Source organism: Limulus polyphemus, unplaced genomic scaffold (genome assembly GCF_000517525.1).
Source record: "Limulus polyphemus unplaced genomic scaffold, Limulus_polyphemus-2.1.2 Scaffold818, whole genome shotgun sequence".
NCBI lineage: Eukaryota > Metazoa > Arthropoda > Merostomata > Xiphosura > Limulidae > Limulus > Limulus polyphemus.
Genome location: NW_013666428.1, coordinates 95,167 through 111,497, shown reverse-complemented (window position 1 = coordinate 111,497; position 16,331 = coordinate 95,167).

The following is a 16,331-nucleotide window of genomic DNA, read 5'->3' as shown; positions in this document are numbered from 1 at the left end:
CCAAAGTACATGATAGTTCTAGAAACGTTGCGTCACGGTGGTCATGTGACTCGCTGACGCAACAATATATATTCCCAATTTAAACAACGAAAGTCGATACTTCATTAATGACACAAACAAACGTTTATTTCATTACTTCATTCAAAAGATTTACAAATTACATAAAAGTACAACGGAAATTCTCGTATTTCCCGTTCGCTAAAATAATGCTAGGAATTACACATATTTTAAGAAACATTTTTATGTTCAACACGCCCTAAAATTTAAGATACATGTTTGCATAAACAGCTTATTTTTTATTTTGTGAAGTTAACAAAACATGTAAATTTAACTTACAAGTGATGATAAAAATGATGAGTGGTGGTGGAGGTCAATAAACATTTTAATTTGTTTTTCCATAATGTATAATTTGGAAAACTCATGACAGTTTGACAGATTTATACGAAATCCATGTAGTGGGCAGATCACATATAGCCCATTGTGTAGATTTGTGTTTAACTTCAAACAAACAAACGAAATCCACAAACTGCAACTGTATAATACTTTTACGGATTCATTTATTTATTTAAAACTGAAAAAAAAAGTTGTATGAAGTTATTCAATGACTTTTTTATTCAAATAAAGTTTTGAAGAAATTGAAAATCTCATAAAATATTTTAGAACTTAATGACATAATTATTAGGACTGGGAATATTTTATGATTTAGTTTGCACTGTTTACACGCTTAACGTGAAGGCTTTCATTGGACTTTTGTCAATGAAAAATGAGTTTCAACGACCTACGTGACCAACTTTTAGCAATACTACCCCTGACCGTACAGTGGGAAGCTCCATTCCCTGCATCTCTGTTTCCCCTGCAGAGCAAAACCAAACAGTGCGCATGCGTTATTGCCGTTAGTATATGATACGGCGTGTGTTTGTGCGTGCGCGTTACATAGGGAAGTTAGTGTGCTTTGTGTAGATAGGAAAAGGAGCTAGGTAGGGGGCATCCAATGCCGAGAACAAGGGCGAGAGTGTTGTCCTCTGATGTGCCTGAAGACTGAAAAGACAGAAGTTTTTCAGGTTTTCTAGCTAGCTGTTGGCTGGTTGGTTGAAAACCTGTAGCCACTGGTTAGTTTATGTAGAGTTTAGCGAACAGCTGCAAACGTAAGAGATCGATGTTCTTGAAGGTAAGAAAAGCAGATGCGAAAAGGTCAAATTCTCCTACCTGACTTGGGCTAACCTTGACTTGTTTAACAGGATATATCTGGACTTCAATGACCAGAAAACTAGGGTATGTCGGTTGTCAATGTGGTCAAAAGTTAATATAGCAAGACCGTCTGTTACTGTATCTGCTTGTGATCAGTAAATAAGTTGATGTGAATCGGTAATAACCGCAATATATTCAGAGTCTGGTTGTAATACCCTAGACAGGACATTCACTGCCTTCATGTAAAATGGTAACTAGGATTAATCTGCATGAATGAACTGTTGACTGCTAACCAGGGACTTAACTTTTTAGTCAAGAAAGTTTTCAACTTTAGTATAACATTGTAGTATCAATTGAGATATAGCTATCATATTTTTACGACCATCGTATTCCAAGTATGAAATTATTATACCAGTGATCACTTTGCACGTGACCTTATTGTGAACAAAGTGTAGTCTAGTATAACCGGAGCTGCTACACTATCGATCTTCATGATAAGTCACGTGTGAATTTATGTAAACAGACCATGATTCAGTAGACCCTGTAAACAAGGATCCAGTCACGTGTTGTCACTATCAGCAAAGTTACACCCCTACAGCTACTCGCTGCTCAGAGTTTTAGTGCCTATATAATGTGTTATCACCAAGTTTTTATTCTCTTTGATGTGCATGGTGAGTATCTGTGATGCTGCTGCTACAAATCTGCTTTCCTTCGACACCAGAAAGCCATATTTGTTAACAGTAGTAAGCCATCTTCGTTTCTTTGTCTCCAGTTAATTGGCCCAACAGCGTTTCCCCAAAGTTCGAACTTCGCTTACGTAAGGATCATTTCTATAAAGAAAAGTTTATGTATTGATCGGTTCACTTGGTATGTTAGCTGAACAGTCGCTACCTCGTCAGTTAGACCGTCCCCTGGCGGACCTTTTTCGGATCAATAATTACCAGCAGAGCTTCGCGTGAAGATTGTTTTTGACCGATGTTGTGTTCCTGAGAACTAGAGTGACCACGTGTTTGTTGGTGAACCCATATAAAAGAAAATAACAATAATAATAAAAAGGACAGGGCTGAGTGGGCTAAATTGCATGAGACTTTGCGTGTATTTTTTTTTAGAACAAAAAAGAAACGCTATGACAGATATGCTGAGATTTCGACTTGTGATACGTAGATTTTTAGGTGTTCACTTTATGAGAGAGTGAAGAACGTTACGGACGCTTGGGCAGCGTGAAACTTGGTTGTGTATCGTTTACCGTGAGAGATGTCCCAGAACGGAAATAATTTACCGGAAGTTTAGCGAGCCACTTTAGGTCAGACTGTTCGCGTATCACCTGGCCAGCTGCAAACACGAATGACTGCACTCGAGTAATGAAACTTTTAGCGCCCACCTGTCCGTTTAGTGGTAAAGTGCCAGTCACGTTAAAGTTCCAGTACTCACGTGACAACTGCCAATCAGCGGATGATTCGTCATTATCTTGGTCACCTAGCAACCGGAGCCTGAGAGAGCAGCTGACAAATATTTGGATCACTGTACTGTGGACAATGTGAACGAGACTATAGGAGGAGAACGTTCCTCTTCTAGCATACCGCGGATTTAAACCGTGACTCACCCAGTTAAAGCCAAATAAACGAAGTGTTTTAAAAATTACAAACGTATTACGTCACACTGCAGTGTGTTAAGGTAAGAAATCCCCCTTTTTTGAAGATGTAAACATTTGAATGTTTTTTTGTATGATGTATATTCACGATCTTGTTAAAATCAGGAAAAGTTAGAGAATGTGAACATGTAGTAAAAATAAGTCAGAGAAAATTGAAAAAATATCCCGAAACCTAGAAAAGTAGGGGAAAGTCTTTCCCTCTCCCTTTTATTTCCTAATCTGCACTCTCGCGCACTTAACTATACTAGTTATTGATATATTTGAACATAATTTAGGCCGACAACTTTTATTTTACCTGTGATTATGGTCTGATTCATTGTAATTGATGACACGTTAGATCAAATAATTATTTTATAAATAACAATGCAACATTTCATTGCCTACCATCTAGCTGCAATGTCCTTGTTTGAAGATGTTTTTCTCTAGCGGCATAGAATAAAGTACGTTCTGAAGTTTTTTGCCGTTAATAATTGAGTGAAATTATGAGAAAGATCTGGAACTTTGCTTGGAAAGTAAGAGGAAAAGTTTGGGCAGAATCTGGCCTCTCTGATACATTTAGTATTAACTTCTGTTTGAATATATGTACTGGTAATGATATTTAAAAAGCAAATGTGTTAAAAAAATTACAGGATTGTGCAACTTAGGTTACAGAATCCTAATATAGTAAATAACACAGAGTTACTTTACATGTCGATTTTAACTCAAAGTGAATAAGTCTTGTTTTTTTTTAATGTATTAACCTTGAATTTACTTATTATTTCCAGACTTAAGCTAAGTTTGATAAAGTAATCATAATACTTCTTTACTACATAGCCAACACCGAACATTTAATGTATTAACCTTGAATTTACTTATTATTTCCAGACTTAAGCTAAGTTTGATAAAGTAATCATAATACTTCTTTACTACATAGCCAACACCCAACAACAAAAATAAAAGAAACATGTAATACCGTGACCTCTACTTTATTCTTTGATATGTGTTTCAGTATCTTTGCATTTTGCCCGATAGGATAGAGGTAAGTCTGCGGGCTTACACGCTAAATTCTAGGGTTCGATTCCCCTCGGTGTAAAAAATATGTTGCCAAATGAAATATTGATAGAGAACTTCTTTTGTATAATAAAAGATAATACAGTGTTCCTCATAAAAGTGATTTACGAATGTATACGCATTATTATTATTATTACCAACAAATTATACTTAAACCAATATTAAAATAATAAGAGGTCACACAATAATGTTACAGAACTTGTTGACAAAACTATCAAAGATATCTTATCGTATGTTGTAGGTTGATGTACCACTGTAAGGAATTTTGACAGAGATATCAACTTGAAAACAATAAGATTGATAACTTAAGTTACATCATTCTTTACTGCCCCGCCACGAGGTTTTACCAAGTTTATAATAGTGTTTTAACAACACATAGTTGTTATGCGCCACTGATAGCAAGGCCTTTCGCTCACTTCCAGAGCTCATCAGGCGGCTTGGTTACGACAAATACAACCTTAGTCGAAACGCCATTTGTATAGGTCGTTTTTAAGATATCAAGTCTTGTGGTGTAGAACGTCTAACGAAGCATGTCCGTTAATACAAAACGTGTGATATTAAAGTAGTTGCAAGAGGTCACGAGAAGAAAGTCGTTGCATAAAGTGATGAATGTAACAGTGCATGCAAAATATCTCAAAGAAACGTGTTAGGATTTGGGTGATAATGCAGCAAGATATTATAACAAAAATGCCAAGGTTTTATTGATAATACTGGTAAGTGACACTTTAAAAAATGCCAAGGTTTTCAGTAATGTTGCACATGTATTGCAGAAAATCATAGATATATAACGAAGGATTTAAGTTACTGATGCAATAATATATGTAAAAGATTCCGAAGAAAGGGATAAGGTTTTTAAAAAAAAACTAGATAATAATACCTGCAAGAGAATATGAATATGATGCAATAATAATTGCTAAGGATCTTAAAGGTAATGTTCAGATTTTATTTCATGAAGTTAAAACGTAATAGAATTACTTCAATCTATCTAATGACACGAAAGTAATCACAAGAGTTTCTTGGTACAATGTTAGAGTAATGATGCAATAATACTTGCTAAAGATCTTAAAAGTAATGTTCAGATTTTATTTCATGAAGTTAAAACGTAATAGAATTACTTCAATCTATCTAATGACACGAAAGTAATCACAAGTGTTTCTCGGTACAATGTTAGAGTAATGATGCAATAATACTTGTTCATGAAGTTAGGTTTAATTCAATGATGTACTAGTTCTAGCAAGAGACTGGAAATATCAAGGTTTTAATTAATCGTAGAATAATAATTTAAAAAGATGTTCCAAGAAAATATTGAGGTATTAAGAAATGATGTATTGCATAATGCTTTCAAGAAATCGTTAGAAAACATCAAGGTTTGAAATATACTACAAGACTTGTGGTCTATGAGCCTGCATGTCCTGAAAATTGAGATGTTGGTACCAGTATGGGGGACAAATTCTGCCTTGATTTTTAAAAATGTTTCACGTCGACATTTGTACAGGGTTCACGTGTGTAAGTAGTAGCTTTTTAAGCAATGTATTATTTTAAACCCTCATATGATTGTAATCTAACAAAAAAATTATTATCCCATTTTCAAAACTATGACAATACTAACTGTACAAAACCTTTGTCTGAGAGAAGATCCTCAAACAGGCATCAAGGAGACCATGACACATGTTCCACAAGATAAGTACAATACTAATCGTTTACTCGTGGAATCTAACTTTATACCCGAGTTTACATATCTTCGTCGTATTGTCATTTCCTTAAAAAAACGCAATTTTTTCGTAACAACGACTAAAGACCTTCCAAATGGATAAAAATCTGAGATAGGTAAGTACTTAAATGTGAATATATATTTATCAGTGTCTCAGACCTTATCGCAAACATTTTCTTCGATGTCATCTGACCACCCATCAGAAGGGTCTGTCTCATTCCTCTGGTTGTTACATGTTTTCAGTTTACAAATACCTGTGTAGTTCAGACCATTTTGAAGACACATTTTGCACTCACGGACACAGATACATGATAGAAATTAAAAAGAAAACATCTCCAGGAGTGGTTTGTCCATCCCGTCAATAATTCTCAGTTACATCTAAGTCTTTAATAATCAATCCATGGCCATCAGGAGACGAAATATCAAGAAGTTGTTAAAAACATCTCTTCCAGGTGCCCGTCAGGTGATTTGGTATCGAACAATTTTATAAAGGCTATCAACCCAAGGAGGCAAAATGGACGAATCCTCCGTTTTTTGAACAAACATTTAGTAACGCAACTTGTTTTCGTCTGTTGCGTTATACTTATTAAGATATATATATGTTAGGCCCGGCATGGCCAGGTGGTTAAGGCACTCGACTCGCAATCTGAGGGTCGCGGGTTCGAATCCCTGTCACACCAAACGTGCTCGCCCTTTTAGCCGTGGGGGTGTTATAAGGTGACGGTCAATCCCACTATTCGTTGGTAAAAGAGTAGCCCAAGAGTTGGCGGTGGGTGGTGATGACTAGATGCCTTCCCTCTAGTCTTACACTGCTAAATTAGGGACGGCTAGCGCAGATAACCCTCGTGTAGCTTTGCGCGAAATTCAAAAACAAACAAATATATGTTACAAGTGTTACTCTGTGGCTTTCCAAACAAAACATATGGAATTTCTCAATTTTTGCCCTAATTATTGAAATATTTTTATATATATTCAGTGGAAGCTTTAAGAAGTTTCAGTGCTTTTGATTTGCCTCAAGCATGCAGCAAAAGCACTTACAGTGTCAAACCTATAAAATTATGTATTCCTAGCAAAGCTTTACAGACTTTACTTTCGCGAGCATTTAAAAAGGGTTCTGGTGTTGATACAACGTGTACGCTTTTGTGTTCCAAACTTCTAAAATGCAAGACACAACAGAACACCTGTATCTTCACTGTTTGTGTCTGCAGTTTCTTAGCCAAATTGTGAAGCACGAGCAGCTATTCCTGAAATCTGTTTATGTTTTTTTTTTAATTTGATGCATTCAGCAACGTAGTTTAAAAATCTATTTCCTTCAATGGAATAAAAAAAAAATTGTTGGATTCTCTGCATTACTCCCTAGTGGCTCAGCAGTAACCCTGAAAGTTTGTTAATTAATACATTGTAAAAATCAAATGAGTGCGGAAAGTAGCGAGGAAATAGGGAATTTTCCTGCAAAGCGCTTAAAAAGAGCAATTATATCCTGCATAATACACTGTATTGCAGAAAATTTTGTTTGTTTGTGGTTAAGTACAAAGCTACACAATGGGCTCTCTGTGCTGTGCCCACCATGGGTATCAAAACCCGGTTTCTAGCCTTGTAAGTCCGCAGACATACCGCTGTGCCACTGGGGGGGGGGGGTTGCTTAACAAACTGACGATAATATATATATTCAAATACGGTTACAGTATAATCACATAACACAACTTATGTTAAAAATGGTAAAGTTTAAGATTAAGGAAGACGCTGGTTATTCCTTAAGAATTTGGCGTCCTTTTAACTAACATTGAACTTTATTACTGGAAGTTACGCATTGTTTTGGAAGAAACTAGCATATAAGAATAAACTTTTAATGCAGAACGAAATGCAAACACAATTTTCACTCAATTTTACACGTTTGGCAATGAAATCGTGTATGCATTCCATAACTTCAAATGCAAACACGTTTATTTGGTTTCAAACGAAAAAATGATTATTCAAAAAGTATATTCAATCTGCTTTACCGTATGGGTAACCATTTGGCCCATGCATGGTCTGGTGGTTAGGGCGCTCGACTCGCAATCTGCTGTTTACGAGTTCTAAATCCCCATCCCCAAACATGCTCACTCTTTCTGCCATGGGGGCGTAATAATGTATCAGTCAATCTTATATTATTTGGTAAAGGAGTAGCCCAGGAGTTGGCGGTGGGTGGTGTTGACTAACTGCCCTCCTTCTTGTCTATTACTGCTAAATTAGGGACGGCTAGCGCAGATAGCCCTCGTTTAACTTTGTGCGAAATTCCACAAAAGTAACACATTCATCCTTAAACCCCCAAATCCGAAAGTTATCGCTCGAATTTTATGCACAAAAGCTGCTCTGTGACGTAAACTCCCTAATGACATAACCTTTCAACTGATGTTCAAAACAAAATAGAATTGATAAGATTTTGCCGCCCGAAATGATACCGGTCGGTTACTCAGACTCATGGATTATGGGAAGAGTTCTGATGAAGTATGTCATTTTAGGTTTGTTTGTTTTCCGGACAATTGTGCAAAGCTATTCAAGGGCCATCTGCACCAGCCGTTTCTAATTTTGAACTCATAGACTAGTGGGAAGGCAGCAAGTCAACTGCGCCTACCACCAACCTTTGGGTTACTCTTGTTAGACACAATAGTGGGATTGGAGCTTCATGCTTATAACGCACCCGTGGTCCCAGAGTGTAGAGTGTTATCTTTCATTTTATCTTTTTTTTCCTTTTTTTATTTTTATTGTGGCGCTGGATTTCAGGTTCACTGTATGACATTCAAACAACTGGATAACGTCCGGTTCCGTGATTTTAGGTAATGGTGTGAAAATGGAAGGAGTGTCAGATTTTAAAGTAATTATTGATACTTACAAAATTGTTTGAGAAGGTTTAAAATAATAACGAAGGAACACTTGCAAAATATTTTAAAATTATTAAGAAGATTTTAAGTAATATGTTGTGCTAAACCTTGCAAAATATGTTGTAAAAAATGCCAAGGTTTTATGTAATGGTATGCCAATATACTTGAGAGAAATATTTTGAACAATAGTGCACTAATACTTGCAAGAAAGTTGTAAACAATTCCAAGGTTTTAAGTTATAATCTAGCAAGGTTTACAAGAAGCCCTGGTTAAAATGTAGCGGTATTAAACAGTAATACAATAAAATGTTTTAAGTACGCGTATATCGGTACTTGCAAGAGATCCTTGGAGGAACATCACGTACAAAATCTTCTGACAATAAGTGGTAATTTTGTAAATAATCTTGAAGCAATAGTATCTATAAGAGGCCTTAAAATAATGTTAGGCGTTATGAAAACTCTAGCAAAGCAATACACGTGCCAAATTCATGAAAATAGTGTCAAGATCTAAGGAACCCTTACCAGATATTTGACACTTCGCAAATTCGTCTGTGTGATTTATTTAAGGCGTGAAACTCCTACTGACACCTTTGTAGGGTTATTAATTTCTGTCAGAAAATCTGTTAGTATATGTGGTAGTACATGTGTTGCACTGTGACATCCCGGAAGACATTAAACTGTGTGGTACAAGTAGGTATCGAATTACTGCCGCGGCTCGAGTCATATTTTTGCGTTTAATAAATATTGCTGTACTGTAGCATGGCATGTTTTTTTAAAGAAAATTTCTGACCAAAAGTAATTTATTGCATTTTTTTCTTTTATATTTTTTTATTCTTACTTATGCTAGAGATTTGGTCAACAATGTGATGTCGCTGTTTGATAGATTGTTTGAATGATTAAATCTAGCCCTTCAGAATATTGTAAATGAAAATATTGCCTCATTTTTTCGGTTAAGTGTTTAATGACTTAACGCTGTACCACTCAGAGTGTAGTGATTGGATAAATAGTATTGCAGAAACTTCTGACAATGTTAATTGTGTCATAAATTGTTAAACGCATGTTGAGTCATCTTGTCTACGTGTGTACTACGTTTATCGAATCACGATGGACTTGACCTTCTTGCACCACAGTAATGGTATTATGTTACCTGTTTTTGACGCCTCAGTATTAGTGAGGCATAACGAGGGAAATATGTTTGATTTAGGAACTCTTGGAAGAATGTATGGTATTTGAATTTTTTTCCTTGATTAAATCATAAGACAGCTGCACAGAAATGTAGACAACAAGCAGCGTATCGCTTACGCTTTTTTATTAATATTTGTCCGATGTTTGTATACATATTTGTTGTTTTATGTATACTGTATTACCATATTGGGAACTTGGAATGTCTTGTTACTTTATATATTTAAAGCAAATAAAATTGATTTATCGTTAAAAAAGGGGGAAAAACTACATTATACAGATTTTCTGTTTTCGTACTTTCTGTGAACTAAATAATATTGAAAAATTATACATGATTCACGTGCTATATAGACCACAAGTTCAATGGAGCAAAGATTGATTAAAATATAACTTCACAAAGAAAGATGTAAGAAGCCTTCTACATCACCTAATTGATAACACATTTAGTCAATATGGCAAATACGTCAGCAAAACCTCAATACAACATTCCAAAACATTCATATAGTTTATTGAAGTACTACTGCGTGGACAGGACATCAACATTTTTATTAAAAAGGCCTGTGATCGAATCTGGATCACTAACACTAGACTTTTTTTTCAAAATGGCAGCAGATTAGCATCCGAAATGTAGCATATGAACAAGTTATTCATTAGTAAGTAGTAATAAAAACTTATAGTAACTAATTAATAATTTAAGTGATCATAAATGCATGATTCAGTTTCATAAAAAAATGTTTTATTTAAGATTTCTGGTCTGACATGACTTAATTACTTCAATCTTGCCACCTAGTTTATTTGCAACTACAGTTGTATGTAACAACGGACTCGCATATCTGTTTAAAAAATCTCAACCGTTATTCTACATGAAGGAATACTCCACACCGAAAAGAAATGGGGTTATATGTTAGTTATAAAAAACAAACAAAGGACTAATAATGGTTATGAGTAAGAAAGATAGTACACAGCTGCGCCGACACCAGAGGGCCGTTATACCTTGGAGCGGAAGCGAGTTGAAGTTGCATGCAGGTGATAATTTGGAATGAGAAGTGTTCGCTGTTGAGGGACTACAAGGTTAATAGCAAAATTTTAGTGGTCGCTAATAGATATACGTACTATTATACATTAATACATTTATAAAGCTTCTAAATGCTCCTTTTTTCCAGAATCAATTAATTGTATAATACCATTACTGTCTTTCGTTTGGATCAATAAAACTTTAGATAACCATGAAAAACGACAAACAATAATTAATATAACATGTTGATAACTATTACAAACAAAACACATTGTTTTATTTAAGGCATATGGTTCAAGTTACCAAATATTACCGAGGTAATGAAGACCAAACAATGCATTTTACAGTTGAATACAATATGAGGCATTGCTAGATTGGACTGGAGATTTCTGCGGAAGTTTTTGGACGCGGCGTTTCGAGCTGTTTACGCAGGTCGTTTCGGGCAGATTTTCCTCGTAGTCCAAACATTTCTATGGCGGATGTACTCCACAAAAGTGTTCAATCAAGTACAATACCCTCTGTCTAAACCTTCTATTAAACAAGAAGATAGCTAGATTTTCTTATGTTAAGAGTTAAAAATAATGCTTATTTCAATTAATCATGCACGTTGAGTTAACTATTCAAATGGGTAAAGTTATTTTAATTGGATAATGGGCCTTTGTTATATTTTATAGTTAATCATGTTGGTTAAGTATTTGCTTAATTGTGTTAAGATACTATTATTTATCGTGGAATTAGTCACATGAGTTAAGTTTTATCATACGAAGTGTCTGCATTTTCCTTGTAGTTAATGGTATGGTTCGAGTTAGTTTACTATGGTATAGAAACTCCGGTGTTAGTTTACACTTACTACATAGGGTTGGTTATTGAGGTTAAAAAGCTAACATTGTATAAGTAGGTAATTTCTGTATCCATTCATGCGGACCAAGTTAGTTGACTTTAGTTGTTTTTGTCAAGAATGTAAGAATTATAGTTGCAGTACATTGCTATGGGCTGGAGAACAATTGAGAAGTTAGAACTTTAAGAACTCAAACTACATTCATATTCAGTTTCTTGCTGTTCATCTACCATAAGTGACGTCATGTTATTCTTCTCTTCGTGATTGGTAAGCGAGATTACTCGGTTTGCTTACAGATAAACGTAGATCATGTGTAGGGCGCAGAACCAACGATAGGTAAACTATCTTGCACGTGGCTAGCGCGAGCTGATTTTCTTCTTTTCTGAGTAATAATCTTGGCTTAATGAGGCGACAGCTGCTTTTCACCGAGCGTAAAAAAAATAAGAGATTCATTATGCCAGAATAATACCCCTCTGTATTAATTTGTTTATTTGTTTTTGAATTTCGCGCAAAGCTACACGAGGGCTTATCTGCGCTAGCCGTCCCTAATTTAGCAGTGTAAGACTAGAGGGAAGGCAACTAGTCATCACCACCTTGGGCTACTCTTTTTTACCAACGAATAGTGGGATTGACCGTCACATTATATCGCCTCCACGGCTGAAAGGGCGAGCATGTTTGGTGTGACGGGGATTCGAACCCGCGACCCTCCGATTGCGAGACGATTGCCTTAACCACCTGGCCATGCCGGGCCCCTGTATTAATGATCGTGTTTAAATTTTGCATCTGTAATTGTATGTTACCTCCATTTTATGACATCTCACGAATACTAATATAAAAGAAAAAAACGTTTTGCTTGTTTCAGAAGTTTGCGCAAAGTTACGCAAGAATTAGCGGTGCATCTCAGTCTCTAATTTTGAACCGATAGATTAAAAGAAAGGCGGCTAGTCAATAGCACCCACCGCCAACTCCAGGGCTACTCTTGTGTGATCAAAAGGTACGTTTTGGCCGTAACTTTTATAGTTAACCCATGGTGGTGAGCGCGTTTTTGCAGTAACGGATCGGAAATCATGAATCCTCAGTTTCACAGTCCAGACACGCCTGCAATTAATAATTACTTCCAATCAGAGCAAGTTATGTATTTAGAGCGAAACTTAAAAAAAAAAAAAATCAGCTAATTAAATACGCTTTTCATACGTTTCAAGCTATAAAGTTTATAATGCATTGTTTCGTCAGTTGTGTACCCTCGCTGTTAAGATATTTTAGCCCATAATTCCAATTATATGTCACGAGGTTCGGTCAGCTTAGGAGATACAGGTTAGTCCTAAATACATATACACTTCAAACTAATCTCTATCATAGAAATATAATAATAATGATAAGAAGAAGAAGGACAACAAGAACAAAATAAATAAAGATATTCGATACACTAAATAATACAACCAGTACCGTTACTGAAAGTAACAATAAATAAGTAATAATACGCGTTACAAAATATAGAAAAATTGAATATAAAGCGGTTCATATGAATGGCCACGTGTACTTTCATATCCAAGATTGACTTCTTTCTAGTTGTTTCTCGACGTTCATTTAGTTCTGGTTGCTACTTCTTTGATTTTGGTAATGTTGAATTTATATTTTAGTTCACGACCTTCTAAACTGTAATAGCTCAGGCCAGAATAAATATATATATTAAAATGAACGTTTTATGATCTACTTAAGATGACTTAATCTTAAATATTGAAGAGATGATCTTTACACTGTAGCATTGAAATTATAAAATATCTTCATCAAATGTTTGTTTTTAATTAAGTATAACTAATAACAAATATTTATTTACAACGTTAAAATCATTGCACAATAAACAGTTATTAAAAACAGTAACTTGGCCTTAAAAAATGCATGGTTGGGACTTATATACCCACGTAATTATTTACATACCAATAACGCCATCTAGACTTAAACAAAACATCTGTCTACTACTTTATTATTTCTAGATCAGGAGTGGCTTCCCTGTTTAATACAATATCTTTGTTTTTTTGTTTTTTTTCAGTTTCAATAGTTTCTCTGAAATTTAATTCAATTTTAAATTCTACCTGTTCTATCAACTTAGTTATTCCAGTCTATAACATGAGATGTTGACTTATCAACTTAGTATTATTCCAGTCTATAACATGAGATGTTGACTTATCAACTTAGTATTATTCCAGTCTATAACATGAGATGTTGACTTATCAACTTAGTGTTATTCCAGTCTATAACATGAGATGTTGACTTATCAACTTAGTGTTATTCCAGTCTATAACATGAGATGTTGACTTATCAACTTAGTGTTATTCCAGTCTATAACATGAGATGTTTCCGCCACATGTTCTGCTAATAGCGATTCATTTACTTTATATTTTTCTACCGTGTTTTTATGGTCCTTGATCGTGAATTTTAAATTTCTACACGTTTGGCCAATATATATACTCGACCACAGATACAAGGAATTTTATAAATCTCAAATTTATCGATTTTTTCTATTCTGTCTTCTGTTCTCGTAAGATTATTTAATTTACAACGTGGAGAGAATGTTACACTACATTCTATGTATTTTTTTATTATATTTTCTCTTCTTGTAGATAAGCCTTAAACATATGGTATTTATTTATCGTAAAGTTTTTTTAACGAATAATTTGCTATTTGTGTTTCAGATGATGACTGGAACACAGTTAATTAAATAACATTAAAAATTGTTGATCTAATGAAACTGGAAATATATCACTAGATCACGAGGAAGGTTACGGGTAAGGAAATCATTTCCAGTCCACGTGGTTGGTTGTATTATGCTGACTTAACATAAAATTGTATTTAATTTAGTATATTTATTATCGTAGATGATACAGCGTATGTTTTATATGGGTCATATTTTTACACTTGGATTACTAACTTCATACAACTAAATGTACTTCCGCATGGTCGCCGAAAGTGTTATGTTTCAAGAGTAAATAAAACCAAAATTAAGTGTAACAAATATTTATATTTCTTGCTTTGGAAGTGTTGTAGCCTACAGAGTGCATAATTCTTCTCGTGATTCATGACATGCACACGTTTTATTGACGTACAAATTGCAACGTTAGACGTCCTTTATGTGACGTCATTTTAGTGTCTACTGGCTGACAGACAACACACTACTGTATGCTGGTGCGAGTGGTTAAAACGGGTGACCCCTCTAGGCGGCTTTAGGCCACCTTTCGGGAAGATTAAAGTTATTTATGATGTTTTTATATATATTAACACAAGATAATCAAAAACTGTTAATTTAAAAAGGGGAATAGGGATGGTAAAAATACAGTAACAATTGAATCAAAATGCATAAATTATATTTCAAAGTCTACAACTAGGAACTTTAAAAGAAATTAACAACCTAGACTGAAAATAGTGTCTACATTATTTTTTCAAGCTACAAATTCCCTATTTTGACTCAATGCCCACAGTACTCATCAGTTTTAGTGTTTATTTGTTACTTAGCTCAAAGCTATACAATGACCTATCTGTGCTGTACCCACCATTGGTATCGCAACCCGGTTTTTAGCGTTACAAGCCTTCAGTCTTACTACTGAGTCACTTGGGGACTACTTTCAAGGAAGAAATGAATTTAATCTTTTTATACCGAGTGTAGTATTTGTTTCAGATATCCACCACTACTTTGGGCATCGTTTCCCAGAGTGTGAGAATTGAAAAATATAAAATATTAATAACTGTCCGTTTTCATAATAAAGAAAAACCCAATTCAGTTCCACTGACAGTTGTGTTCCTTGCTTTAACAAATGTTTAATGTTTTAGCACATGGTACTGTATCCACTGATAGATGATCGCGAGTATGACGATTGTGTCCATGATACGCAAAAGGTGATATTTGACCTGTGTTATATGCTGTATTACGTGGATGTAACTGTTTATATATCAGGTATTGTTTTTCGATGACTTGTAACAAAAAGTTATTGAAATGCTGGAATGGGAGGGGGGGGGGGGCAGGCGCCCTACCCTCTGTTCTTATTGCACTAAGCATGTAACGTTTTAGCAATATCGTACATGTATATTAAAGCACTGGGAACCACTGTCTGCTGGCCCGGTATGACTCGCAATCTGAAAGTCACGGGTTCGAATCCTCGTCACACCAAACATGCTCGCCCTTTCAGTCGTGGGGGCGTTATAATTTGACGGTCAATCCCACTATTCGTTTGTAAAAGAGTAACCCAAAAGTTGGCGGTGGGTGGTGATGGCCTTCCCTCTAGTCTTACACTGCTAAGTTAGGGACGGCTAACGCAGATAGCCGTTGTGTAGCTTTGCGCGAAATTCAAAACAAACAAACAAACCAATGTCTGAGTCTAGCGTTAATAAATATTGTTTGGTAACATCCGAATGGCCCACACGTCTCTACAATGTGTTATATATTAATGTCGTAAACAAACTATGCTTAACTGACTTGAAGAATGAAAATATTACTTTTACTTTGCAGAAAAATATTTACATATGTATACTAGTAATACGACTAACAAATTATTAATACTTGCAAAAAATAGTTGAATTGTAATTTTAAAATGTAAAATTGAGAGTGTAGGGAGATCGTGTAACGTCCTCTGAAATGAAACTGTATTTCGACGTTTCTTAAGTCTCTACACCTACTATGCATAAATTAAATAAGAAACTAGGAGTGCGTATCGCATCATAGTAGTCAATACGATAGGTATCTAAATACTGATGCCGCTATACGGTACGTATTTAGATATTGATGCCGCGATACGATACGTATCTAGATACAAAAGCTTTACCAACGGTTTGTTACAAAGTTTG